Source organism: Typopeltis vanoorti, chromosome 25 (genome assembly GCF_054136105.1).
Source record: "Typopeltis vanoorti isolate ZY-2024b chromosome 25, IOZ_Tvanoo_1.0, whole genome shotgun sequence".
Classification (NCBI taxonomy): domain Eukaryota; kingdom Metazoa; phylum Arthropoda; class Arachnida; order Uropygi; family Thelyphonidae; genus Typopeltis; species Typopeltis vanoorti.
Window position 1 is genome coordinate 10,803,494 of NC_143573.1, and position 11,356 is coordinate 10,814,849.

Here is an 11,356-nt window from a genome sequence, read left to right on the forward strand (position 1 = left end):
AGTGAATTCGTTGACAGAGAAATTAGGAATGATAGTCCTTATCGTCTATCTGACGTAAATTAGAAATTTACATCTCTTCTGACTTTCAAGATATTTATAATTAAGAGCATGTGTTTTATGCAATGGAAAGCATACGTTCTTTCTATAATAACACAAAACCACAGATATATACTTTTAGAAGTATATGTAGAGTTGTTCTAAGTGTACGAAAGCATACAACAGAAATTTGGAATAAACATGCATTTTATTGCCACTAGAATGGCAAACAGATCACCTCGTTTTTGTGCACAACATAGGTTTCATGATTTTAAATCTATTAATTTTATTGAAACCTATCAGCTTAAGCTATTACGAGCAGCCAAAATGGCTTCCTCGTTTGTGCTTAGCCTAACTTATACCAATATTTAATATTTCGACGGTACATATCAGAACACAGAATTATAAGTAAATTATTATATATATATATTGTAGCAATAACACAAAGGCTAAAGTCCTAAACTGCTAAACTGGCTCACTTACGCCACACCTTCTTGGCCAATGGTTACAATCCCCCATAAGATAAACAAAATACTAAATGCTCCTAAGAAACCCCTCCCACTATCCACTACGGAGAACTACAACAAAACAGTCACCATCCCATATGTTAAAGGCACATCGGAAAAGATATCTAGAATTCTCAATAAACATCAACTGCACACTGTATTCAGACCGTGTGTCAAATTAGCAACTCCCATCCGTTCACCCAAGGACAGCATCCCTCCTTTATCACATCTAGGAGTCTGAGCGTGTGATCAAGCCTACTACGGTCAAACAGGAAGAACTGTGGACATCCGCATCAGTGAACATAAAAGATACATCCGGCACTATCACTACGGCAAGTCGGGCCTAGCAGACCATGCTTTGGATACCCTTGCACACAGGATCAACTGGAAGAAAACAAACGTACTGCACAGAAGCTTTTACAAGTCAAAGAGATTGTTCTTAGAAGCAACAGAAGCCCTTAAACATACACCGAATCTCAACAAATATGGCTGTATAAATTTGCCTAAGATTTGGGAGACAGTCATCTTAAGTCATTATAACTAGCACATGCTTTCTCGCTCGTTTTTTTTAGGACTTTGGTCTTTGTGTTATTGCTACAATATATATATATATATATATATATATATATATATTATATAATTCTGTGTTCTGATATATACTGTCAAAATTAACATACACCAATGCTTTATAAAATAATATTTTGATAATAGTAATTCAGACTCGAATTTTCTATACACTAGATAATTCGAACCCTGAATTCTGCTTGAACAAACTAGCAAAATGAGACACGTCAGTACTAGTCTCAAAAAAAAAAAAAAAAAACTTTGGATTTTGTAACTAGAATTGCCGAGAATATGGACGACTCAAACATTGTTAGTCTCTATCAGTACTAATAGCAAAAGTATGGAAAATTGTCAGGCATTTTAGTTGGCTGTCAGCTGGACAGTGGGGTCTACTAAGCAATAACTTGAAGCAGACACGCATGTCAAAACAGAAGGAAACAAGCTGAAAGAGCCTTTCACAATATATAATAGGGGACCATCAATACGGTCGTGCGTGAGTGGATTTACTTTGCCGCTCGTTGCTGAATAAAATCCCATGGGAGTGAAAGTGGAATGACCTAAAATATGTGAAAGGCCTGTCATACCGAGTGACCTTCGGAAATACTTATTAAACGTAGACAGAAAAAGAGTATTGCATTGATTTTATAATTTGATTCTTGCTATCTGTTCATGTAATATAGTAAGTACATACAACGTAGGTTTCTTTTGTTAGAATTTGAAGAATTCTTGAAAGAACAATATACCAAACACCTTTTTATGAGGAGAGCATGATAGTTTTATTTTTAAAAAATCGAAAATTATACTGTAAAATAAAAGAATATATTTCGATGCATAGAACAGAGTTTTTACGGCAAATTCAACTTCTGTATTAAAACAAACACAAAACTCCTACTGATTAACAAACTTTTGAAACTGTGGTTGTTATATCTCACAACAATTAATAAAATCATTTCCTGCTAAGTTGCGGACATAGCGTGGGATAGTCGCAAACCACTCTTTGTAAATATATGCAGAAATATTCATCACCGAGTGATAAATTAAACTCCTTATCTTTAAGTGCTTCCGTCGTCCACTCTATACGAGATAACTGTGAATGTTTATCCCTTCTCTTATGCATAACCTTGAGAATCTTAGGTAGTTGTGATCTTTGGACAGTTTGATACATTTGCCACCCTTACGGTGGCTGAAGATAACATCCTAATAGCACACCAAGCTCGCATTTCATACTGTACTAATTATAAGACAAATTAGTAATCTTACACGCATTTGAGCTGTCAGTGAACCAAGAGAGAGAGAGATTTTTATTTTTCATATAAAAAGAAGGCCGAGGGGGGGGCGGGAGTGAGTCAATGCATTTCCTGAGTCCAAACTATCCTGGCGTGTGGTGTCCATTACAGTTCGGAGTAAGCGGCTGATCAATTTATCACGGAAATATTACTCATGTACTTCGGCATACAAGTACATCCCGTGGCTTGCTCACGTTCTCTTATGACGTGGATAAGTTAATGCGTTTCCATTAAATGACGAAGCACAACAACATTAATACAGTCGTAGTTAGTCAAGCATTCTTTATCTGAGATAAGGCCCCCGCTATCGCAAAGAAATGTGATCAATATTCAGTACTCTTTAAATCGCTTGTTTACTTGTTACAGATATATTAGCATTGACTGATTTTTTTAAGCTTTGTTTTCACTCTTTCTAGTCAAAGCATTCAACTGCTATAATTATTATAATTAATACTTATTCGAGATTATTAAATATTTCCCCACGCTTCAGAAAAATGGAAGGACCCCTCATTAACATCCGAAATCACGCCGATTTGTTTTTCTTGATTCTACTCGGCCGTACAAGCAGAAAATCGAAGGAGGGTTGCATTCCAGACTGTAAGCTTCCTCCTGCCGCTGGTCGTACATCAACGAGATTAAAAATGTTCCATTTCGTACCGAGTTAGCAACAACTGAATGAAAAGTGCTTCCACAGAAACGCGGAAGCAATGGCGGTCATTCCAGGAGATGTTACGCTATAAAAACATCTTCCAAATGCCATCTCGTGCATATCTTATAAACTGCTGTATTATTGATCTTCTCAATAATACAGCGGTCCACGAGCGCTTCAGAATTCTGGCGAAAACTGCCCTGGCTGTTTAGTGGATGGCAGTGGCACATTAATTTTACCCTCAGCCCTGCCCAACCCATTTTCTGTCCGCTTTAACGTGGACATTTGTCTTCGCGAATTTATCTCCACACAAGGCTAACATTAGCGGATAATTAAATATATTTTAGCAACAAAATTAATTTTTCTAATGAAAAAAATCGTAGTTAATTTAAGGCCCGCTCCATCTGCTGAAATGATTTCGCTAAATTCAAACAAACTTTTTGATGAGTTAAATTCTGTTGGAATTCTCCATCGTGTTGCTCTAAATGGTTTAAAATATTTCGTGTAAAAAGTTTTTTCCTGTGAAATACTGTAATGATTCACAGTAACTTATTTTTCTACCAAAAGTGCTATTTATTCCTACTTTCTAGTGTTGTATTTTCAATTCTTAATTAGTTGTTTGTTTTATTTTTTTTCTTTCACGGACAGAGCAGAACGATAAGGCTTTTAGAGGGGAATTTGTTTCCCAATCGGCAGAGAAACACGTATCCTTTGGTTGAAAAAAAAAATTCCAATTCCGATCATAGTGGTTTTTGTCCCTTAAAACAGGTAAACCGGCCAAAAGAACACACGCATTCGTCTATGGACATAGAACACTATGGGAATAAGTATTAACAACCCTATTCCGTTAATTTAGTTTCGAATAGCTACAAGGTGTCCACGCGGTTAGCCTAGTGCCTGTGGGCTGTGCAACCATACGACTGGGGAAGGAATGTCCTAGGTTCGATTCCCGTTAACAACGGCACTGTCTTTCATTATTTCCATACTAATTTATTTTGACCGAAAGAAAAGCAAGGTCATGTTTGTTTGTTTGTTTGTTTTCATCAGCTTTATGTATCAATTCATAATTAAAAATATTTCTTAAAGCAATATTCAATTTTGAAATACTTCGCTTTCAATCCATACCAAAACGTGACACTTTGAAAGATGTGAGGGTTCCATCTCTTTGTACACTTATGCAGGAGTGAATAATGTCTTAATTATTAAAGTACCATTTATTTTCAATATAAAAATTAATATATTTTTTAAAAATAGTTAAACAATGTTTAACGATGATCCTAGAATACAAAGCTGCACTCGAAACATCAGTATTTTAGTTGCACAGCGATTTAAATGTTTAAAAATGTTAAAGTATTTTAAAAAATGCTTTAACATTTTTAAAGCACCAATTGGTTAACCTTAAACGGTTAACAAATTGAGGCTTTGTCGTATTAAAGGTGCACTGTGCACATGAAACGAGACTACCACTCTATCGTTACAAATTAAAGTATGTGCTAAAAATAACCAAATAGCTCGGTAGCAACTCGCAAACAGTTAAGTGTACTTAGTTTCTATTTGAACAAGAGTGCTCTGATCTTCAATTCGTGTCATAAGCTACCATTTTAAGCCTATGTGAACATGGTAATCTTCGATTATGCAGTATAGTCGCAAAAGCGATGGTGAGAGGTGGATTAAATATTGTTAGTAAAATATCACCAGCGGTGCTTTGCTGAAAGGGACATTGTACAGAGGTATCACAAGATTTCTTTCTCTCTTAGGGAGGTAATCGATGTTGGGGGATCGACCTAACTGAGTTATCTCATGGAAGTTGACTATCTAGGGCTAGTCCTTAGTCCCAGTGGAGTTTGGTTTGTCATGCACTGTTTTTGTTTTAACTGCGGACGTTTCTGTTAGGGGTTCTCCTTAATACCTTGTTTTGGATACTCAAATTGTGCCTAGCTGCAGGGCCTACCCTGGCGGTCAGCAACTTGGGAATTTTCCCTCACAAAAGGAAATAAACGCATTTACTAAAATATAATTATAGAAGCTGAAATGCAAAAAAAAAAAAAAAAAAAAAAAACAGGTTTGGATTTTCACACAAAAAATGAACTATGGGTTGATGTAGCCTACTTGAGTCACTTGTTCATATAATGAGAAAAATATAGATAAATGCTTAAATAATCTTTTTATTTAGTAGGCATTAAATGTCAGGGAAGTTTTATTTTGCTTGGAAAATATTTCATTCTTTGACGAATCATAATTTGCATCATTTAAACGAGAAACTACAGGCTATGTTAGGCTACTGATCACACATACTTCGCTGAAACCCACCCTCCAAAATATCTCCAAATAATTTGGCTCTAAAATGATTTTCAAAAACGGAAAGCTGGCACATAATATAAAATGCACAAATTAAAAAAATGTAATTGAAAAACGCCGAATTTTATCTTTTGTAACAATTTCCCAAGCGTAGTGTTGGTGTAGACCATATAACGGTAAAGAGAACATTTCCCTCTTTCATAATAATGAAGCTTCTCAACCAACCTTTCTGACAAATGTTCTCTGATCTTCAGTTCTCACAAACATTAGTTTTCACAGAAAGACCCATCTAGAGCGCAACAAAAATTTGACCTTTCAAATTGAAGGTGTGTTTTCCATCCATCAAAAACTTCACTTTGAAGAAAGTGAAGTTTTCCATCCCTCAAAACAAGCAAACCGCCCAAATGAAATGCACGCAGTTAACAGAAGCAACACGCTAGTCTCGTTGCGTTAACTGCAACTCCAAAAAGACTTCTTCATCATATTCCAAATCCTTGAAATTAGTGCATTTGACGATATTCCTTTTATATTACCTACAAACCACATGATATTATCATTAACAAGTCCAAAAAAAAAAAAACTCAAACTAATATTGTTTATAAAAGCAATGGCCAAAATGTTACATTCACCGACTTACAGAAACGTTGTAATTCCAAGTTATTCAGGGAGATTTCACTCTACTTTAGCCTTCATTATTAAGTGCAGAGTTACATGGCTGCTTCCCAACACTGAGAGAGAACAGTACAAATACCCTTCATAAAGTAGTGACTATCATCTTTTGACTTCTTTGCTTCATTTACTCCATGACGCTAACTTCTCAAAGTAGATAACGATGAAAAATGAACTAACGACAGAAGAAACTATCTTTGCTTACTAAAGCACCATGTGTCCTGTTTTCGACACTCAACCAATGTATTTAACTGACGAACAAGAAGACTGCTTTTTTAGACAGACAAATAAGATACATTAATCCTCTTTTACTGCGCCATCCAGTTCCAGTGTGTACAGCACATTTTTAACTTATGAGGGCTCGAATTTGCAAAGTGTGGCACATTTCCTGCACATCACCAAGCGGTCCGACCTCTCTGGAGAAAACTAAACCTGTCCACCCGCCATAAAATAGAAGAGCTCTCTCTTAATGACTATTTCTACACGTCTACGAAAAGAGTAGAAACTTTCACTCACCCAATTTCCATAAGTAGGTCACTAAGTAGGCCGCAACTATTACATTTGCCTTAATGGACTTTCCTTGCAATGGCTACTCCCACTTACTCACTCCGCGCGCACAGCACCCTCCCAGAGTAATAACTTCATCAATGCGAAGGCGTTAGTTAGAACAGCATCGAAGCATAAAGTGTGTTTATGCGGATTCGTTCTAAATCACCTCAATTTTATCTTCATCTTTGACAGTTCTGATTACGTCACAAGAAGGAGAGAGTGGGGGGGGGGGGAAATGCTGTTATCCAAACAGATGTAAATCAAATCAGCTGAAGTAATTTCAAAGCTGTAATCCAAGAAATCACAGACAAATCCTCTAATTATGAGTGTATATCGTCTCTACTTTTAACTCTATTAGTTTTCTATAGGTAACTATGAACTCTTAGTTTTGCAAATGTGATTTCCGGAAGTAGTTCATTGCCATTAGTAAACTCGTGCGAATTATTTTCACTGGATTCAAATGTTCTAGTTTGGCTTCTAGAAGATCACCTAGAAGTAAACTAAATTAGGGTTTAAGAAATCAAACCCTTTCCACTCGTAGTAGGTCAGATTTACAGTATTGAAGACTCCAATTTCTCGTAGGCGGGATGGTCACCAAAAGGTATATCCGGTTGATTTTCATATCAGTCACATACCGGAGAAAATTCACAACAAATAACACATAAGTGCCCATTGTGGGAAGGTTGTAGCATCTTGTAAACGCCTGGTGATAAAGAAATAGAGTACGATGAAATGGAGGAAACGAGTTCCCTTGGTTTATAGGCTTGGAAGGACAGTCCGAGAGTTTGGGCAGCTTCAGTACGTTTTCGTTGAGAAGATCGGAGGAATGATGGATGCCAGTTCAATGTATCATCGCCTATTGATGTTAAATGTTCTTCTGCAAGCATTTTATGAGCTGATTGAATGTGAATTTACTTAATCAATGAGCCCGATGACGCCGTTTAAAATTGGAATGGGTAGTTTGGCAGGTTCTGAAGTTAAAACTTGAAAATGACTTCCATTGGAGCATTCTGTTTTTTCTTCTTCCCTCAATGCCTGATCGAATACTTTTGCTTCTGAAAGGAGGTCATTCTCCTTCAAGTTCCAAACACATTCAGAGAATCTGCACAGTTTGGACAACTTCTTTGCAAGAAGTTGTCCGGATAACGCCTGCATTGCATTTTGATTATCGACAGAAAACCTACGCGTGTATTGAACAGCCACACAGCTCCTGCATTGTGCTCACTACAACACAAGGTTTGAATGCTTCCCTCAGGAAAAATTCGATCTTTATGCGGTAATTTCAGAGAAAAAGCAGCGCATCTGAATCACAGATAAAGAATAATGTATGTTTTCTGTTTGCTCTGTTCCTTTTTAAATCGGGTGCTCTACAATGTGATAAGAAGTGAAGTATGGGAAATTACTGGCCTGCAGGAGAAGTACGGTGCAGAGGTTGATCGAGATAAGCCGGTGCTTAAAGAAAGACGCACTTCAGTCGACTGGTCATAAAACGTAAAGTTAGTCCTTCATATTGCAGGGAACAATGACTTTTTTTCCTTCTTTCGATTCAAGGTTGAGATCATCCAAAATGAGAATTTCTCCAACAGGATCTCTAAGTAAAGAGTTGTTCTTTACATAAGCTATCAAACAGGCCCGATTTACAGGATGATTTTTTCAGCTGTTTATAATGCTTTGATAAATAAATCAACTGATTAATATACGGCAACAAAAATGCCAATCTGTGTATTGCTAATAATTCGCTCCGAAATCCAATATTTCAGAATTCAATAACGCTTTGTTCCTTAGAACTAATCTCAATTAATGCTGGCAAACCCACATTATTGCAGTTATATTAGCGCGTCATACAGAGCTTAACAAAACACACCGGTAATCCTTATAAAAAGGCCAACTGTTTCGTGGAAAATTTACGTCGCTTTCTGGATGAAACTTGGCATTAATTTATTTCACCAATAACAAATTCTCTGATTCTTGGTAGCTAAAAGACAACAGGGAGTCGTACGTCCTGTTCAACTCTTAAACGAGCACTGAATTTAGATCAGAATACAATTGTTATTGTAATTCTTTAGCCTGAATATATTACGACAGTTCTATTCATGAAGGAAATACAAAGTTCTTTTAAGGCTGTTAATCCCTGACTGTGAAATAGTTGCATGCTAACTACACCATTCTCTATAAACACTTACTATCTACCACTATATTAAGATCATTTCGATCAGCTATTGTTTGTTGCAGTATATATGCAAAATTTTAAAAAGATTTTATAAATCTTCACGCATAAATGTTCAAAACAAATATATATCGTTATGTTTGATATTTTATATGCAAGTTACGTTTTAACTACATAAAATATGCCATGTATATTGTACGTGACTTAACATCACCTAATTTAAATCTTTGGAGAGGGAGGAAGAAAACTTAAAAGTATCAAGGACAGCAAATATCTAGACATATTTCATTGTGATTGACACGTGTGGAACATAGCTCATCTAACTGCTCTTTTTCTGAACAAACTGCATCCAAGATTAAACATTGGTTATGTTATTTCATCCAGGTTTTGTAACAGCGAGACTCTCATCCCTCTCATAAAATACTTTAATCTAAGTAAAATGTCATGTAGAGGAATTGCATGCATTCATTGTACATCAAAAGTCCGTTGGGGAAAATAAATATGCTCCACAGACTTCTTAGAACATACAGCGTGGTTAGTATTGAAATAGAACACGTGCAAAAATCTCGTCACAGACCTCATTTCTTCTGTAAAATATGATTAAACCTTAAACTTATGCAACTAAAAAAACAGTATGATCCTAAATAGTTTTTATTAGTCTGTTATTATAATGACGATCCAGAATGCCCTTTGTGGCTTTAATCAAATGAAACCATGCTTGTGCATTTTTAAAACAGAAATGTGTTCCCATTTTTCATCCAAGATTTTACATCTATATAAAGAAATATTAGTTTTCTTGTACCGTGCTTCGTCAATTTTACAATCGCGATATCATCATCAGAAGACTGATGATCGTGAACTTGTACACCCTCAAGGGATATACAAGGTTATTTTTAATTACATGTATTTAAAAATGCAAATTCATGACTGTTACAGTTAAGAGAGATGTTAAGTTTTATTCCATTTGCAATGGTCTACCGTCATCATTAAACTGAAGCTAAGTATTAATACATATAACGATAGGAGATCATATTGTGCAGTTAGAAATACTTACTATTTTTATAATGTTAACTAAAAATTAAGATTCATTTTCTTCCTCCATGGAAAAATTAATAGTTCTTTGGGGAAAATTATTCGGTATCTGATTAATAAAATACTCTGAAAATTTTTTTTCATAGATATTGAATTTCATTCGAAAAACTTGAGAGATGCCATAGCTGTTAAAGCGTGCAATTTGCTGGTAATATCAACAAAGGTAATTTATTCCTTCATTCACTCATTTTTACAAAGTAAACTAAACAGCAATTCAATATTGAGGGTTTTTGTTTCTACTACGAAAGTACTCCATCCGAATTAATTTTAATCACTCCTAAAAAAAATTCAGTTCACAGTTCGGCTTAAATTTGCTAGTCAGAACCGAACCCAATCCTGTACGATGCGATGAAATTAACCGACAGTAAATGAGATTCAATAGTGGATCTATTCGCTAACTATTATTCATGGCAATGACACGGCTGCGTCACTCCACGTCATAATGCTAACCCTAAAACACGAAGCACGGTGAGGTTATGGGAGAAAAATCTACTTACTCAGCCTGCACACACATGGGAATGTCAGTAGCACGACAAACGCTGCCATCCCTCCTGTCGTCTCACTCCGGATGACCATGCATGCACACACACACGCACAATGAATCTCGCTCTCTCGTAAGCCACCGCCGCCGCCGTCGCCTCTGTCACGTGACCCGCCGACGGCGACCATCGGTTACAAATGAAGGAAAACCAGGTCATCGCGATCAATAGCGTGTACTGGTACTCGGTGTTTTTGGTTGGCGAATGATCCGCATTTGTCTAAAGTGGACGAAAAAAAAGGGGGAAAAAAACCCTTTTCGATCTTAATCTTAGTTTTTATTTGTTACAATGGCAGACACTGATCAGTACAAGCGAAGGGGAAAAAAATTCTGCTGCACAAGGAGCAACTCATCCCTAGAGCGGCCACACCCCATTCTTTGACTTCGATAGTAAAAGGCTATGGTTCCCGTAGGCGCTAGCGTAGAAAGGCTCCCCGAATTCTTCAACATTTCTGCATAGTTGGCGTGGCGTGTGAAGTGTCAGGTGGTTTACTGATGAAACTGAGAAACGTTCCGAAGATTATGAGTAATTAGAAGAAGTAGTTTGCGTACGCAGCAATGGACCTCCTGGCGCTTTAACGTAAACAATAAAAATCTGACAGATTAAAATTGTTGCAAAATAGCATCGTTTTATAAAAATAGCCATTATAGAATTTAAAGGCCTAGATTATTTTAACAAAACTACTAAGATAAAAAATAAATTATTTTGTTAAACTATTGAAGGAAATGTCATCTGTAAATAAACAATTTTATATCACCGTTATATTACACCGAAGTTTGAGCAATAGTTGGAAAAATTTAATTTTTCTAATTGTATTTTTAGCAACAATCATGAAAGAACCATCCGGGAGTTGAAATGAAAAATACTCGCAGAATTTTAGATCATAATTGAAAGTCGTAAGTTGACGTAATGTGAACAAAAACAGACTGTATTGGAATATTTAAAAGGAAGGATGTTTTAGAGGTGATGCTGAATAGATTTCGGATGACTAATTTTGACTA

The 11,356-nt window shown here is 36.1% G+C and overlaps 1 protein-coding gene across 2 annotated transcripts in view; it reads right to left on the reverse strand.

Annotated features, from left to right (window-relative positions):
* LOC150092535 (kyphoscoliosis peptidase-like) overlaps window positions 1-10,400 on the reverse strand; it is a 78,638-nt gene extending 68,238 nt beyond the window's left edge. The window contains exon 1 of one of the 2 annotated variants that reach the window (XM_090414410.1): window positions 10,314-10,400. The gene's annotated coding sequence lies outside the window, so the exon portion shown is untranslated. Of the gene's footprint in view, window positions 1-5,976; window positions 6,092-10,313 lie in introns of those variants that run through there. The other variant, XM_090414411.1, reaches the window with a different exon arrangement.
* Between the last annotated feature and the right edge of the window lie 956 nt (window positions 10,401-11,356).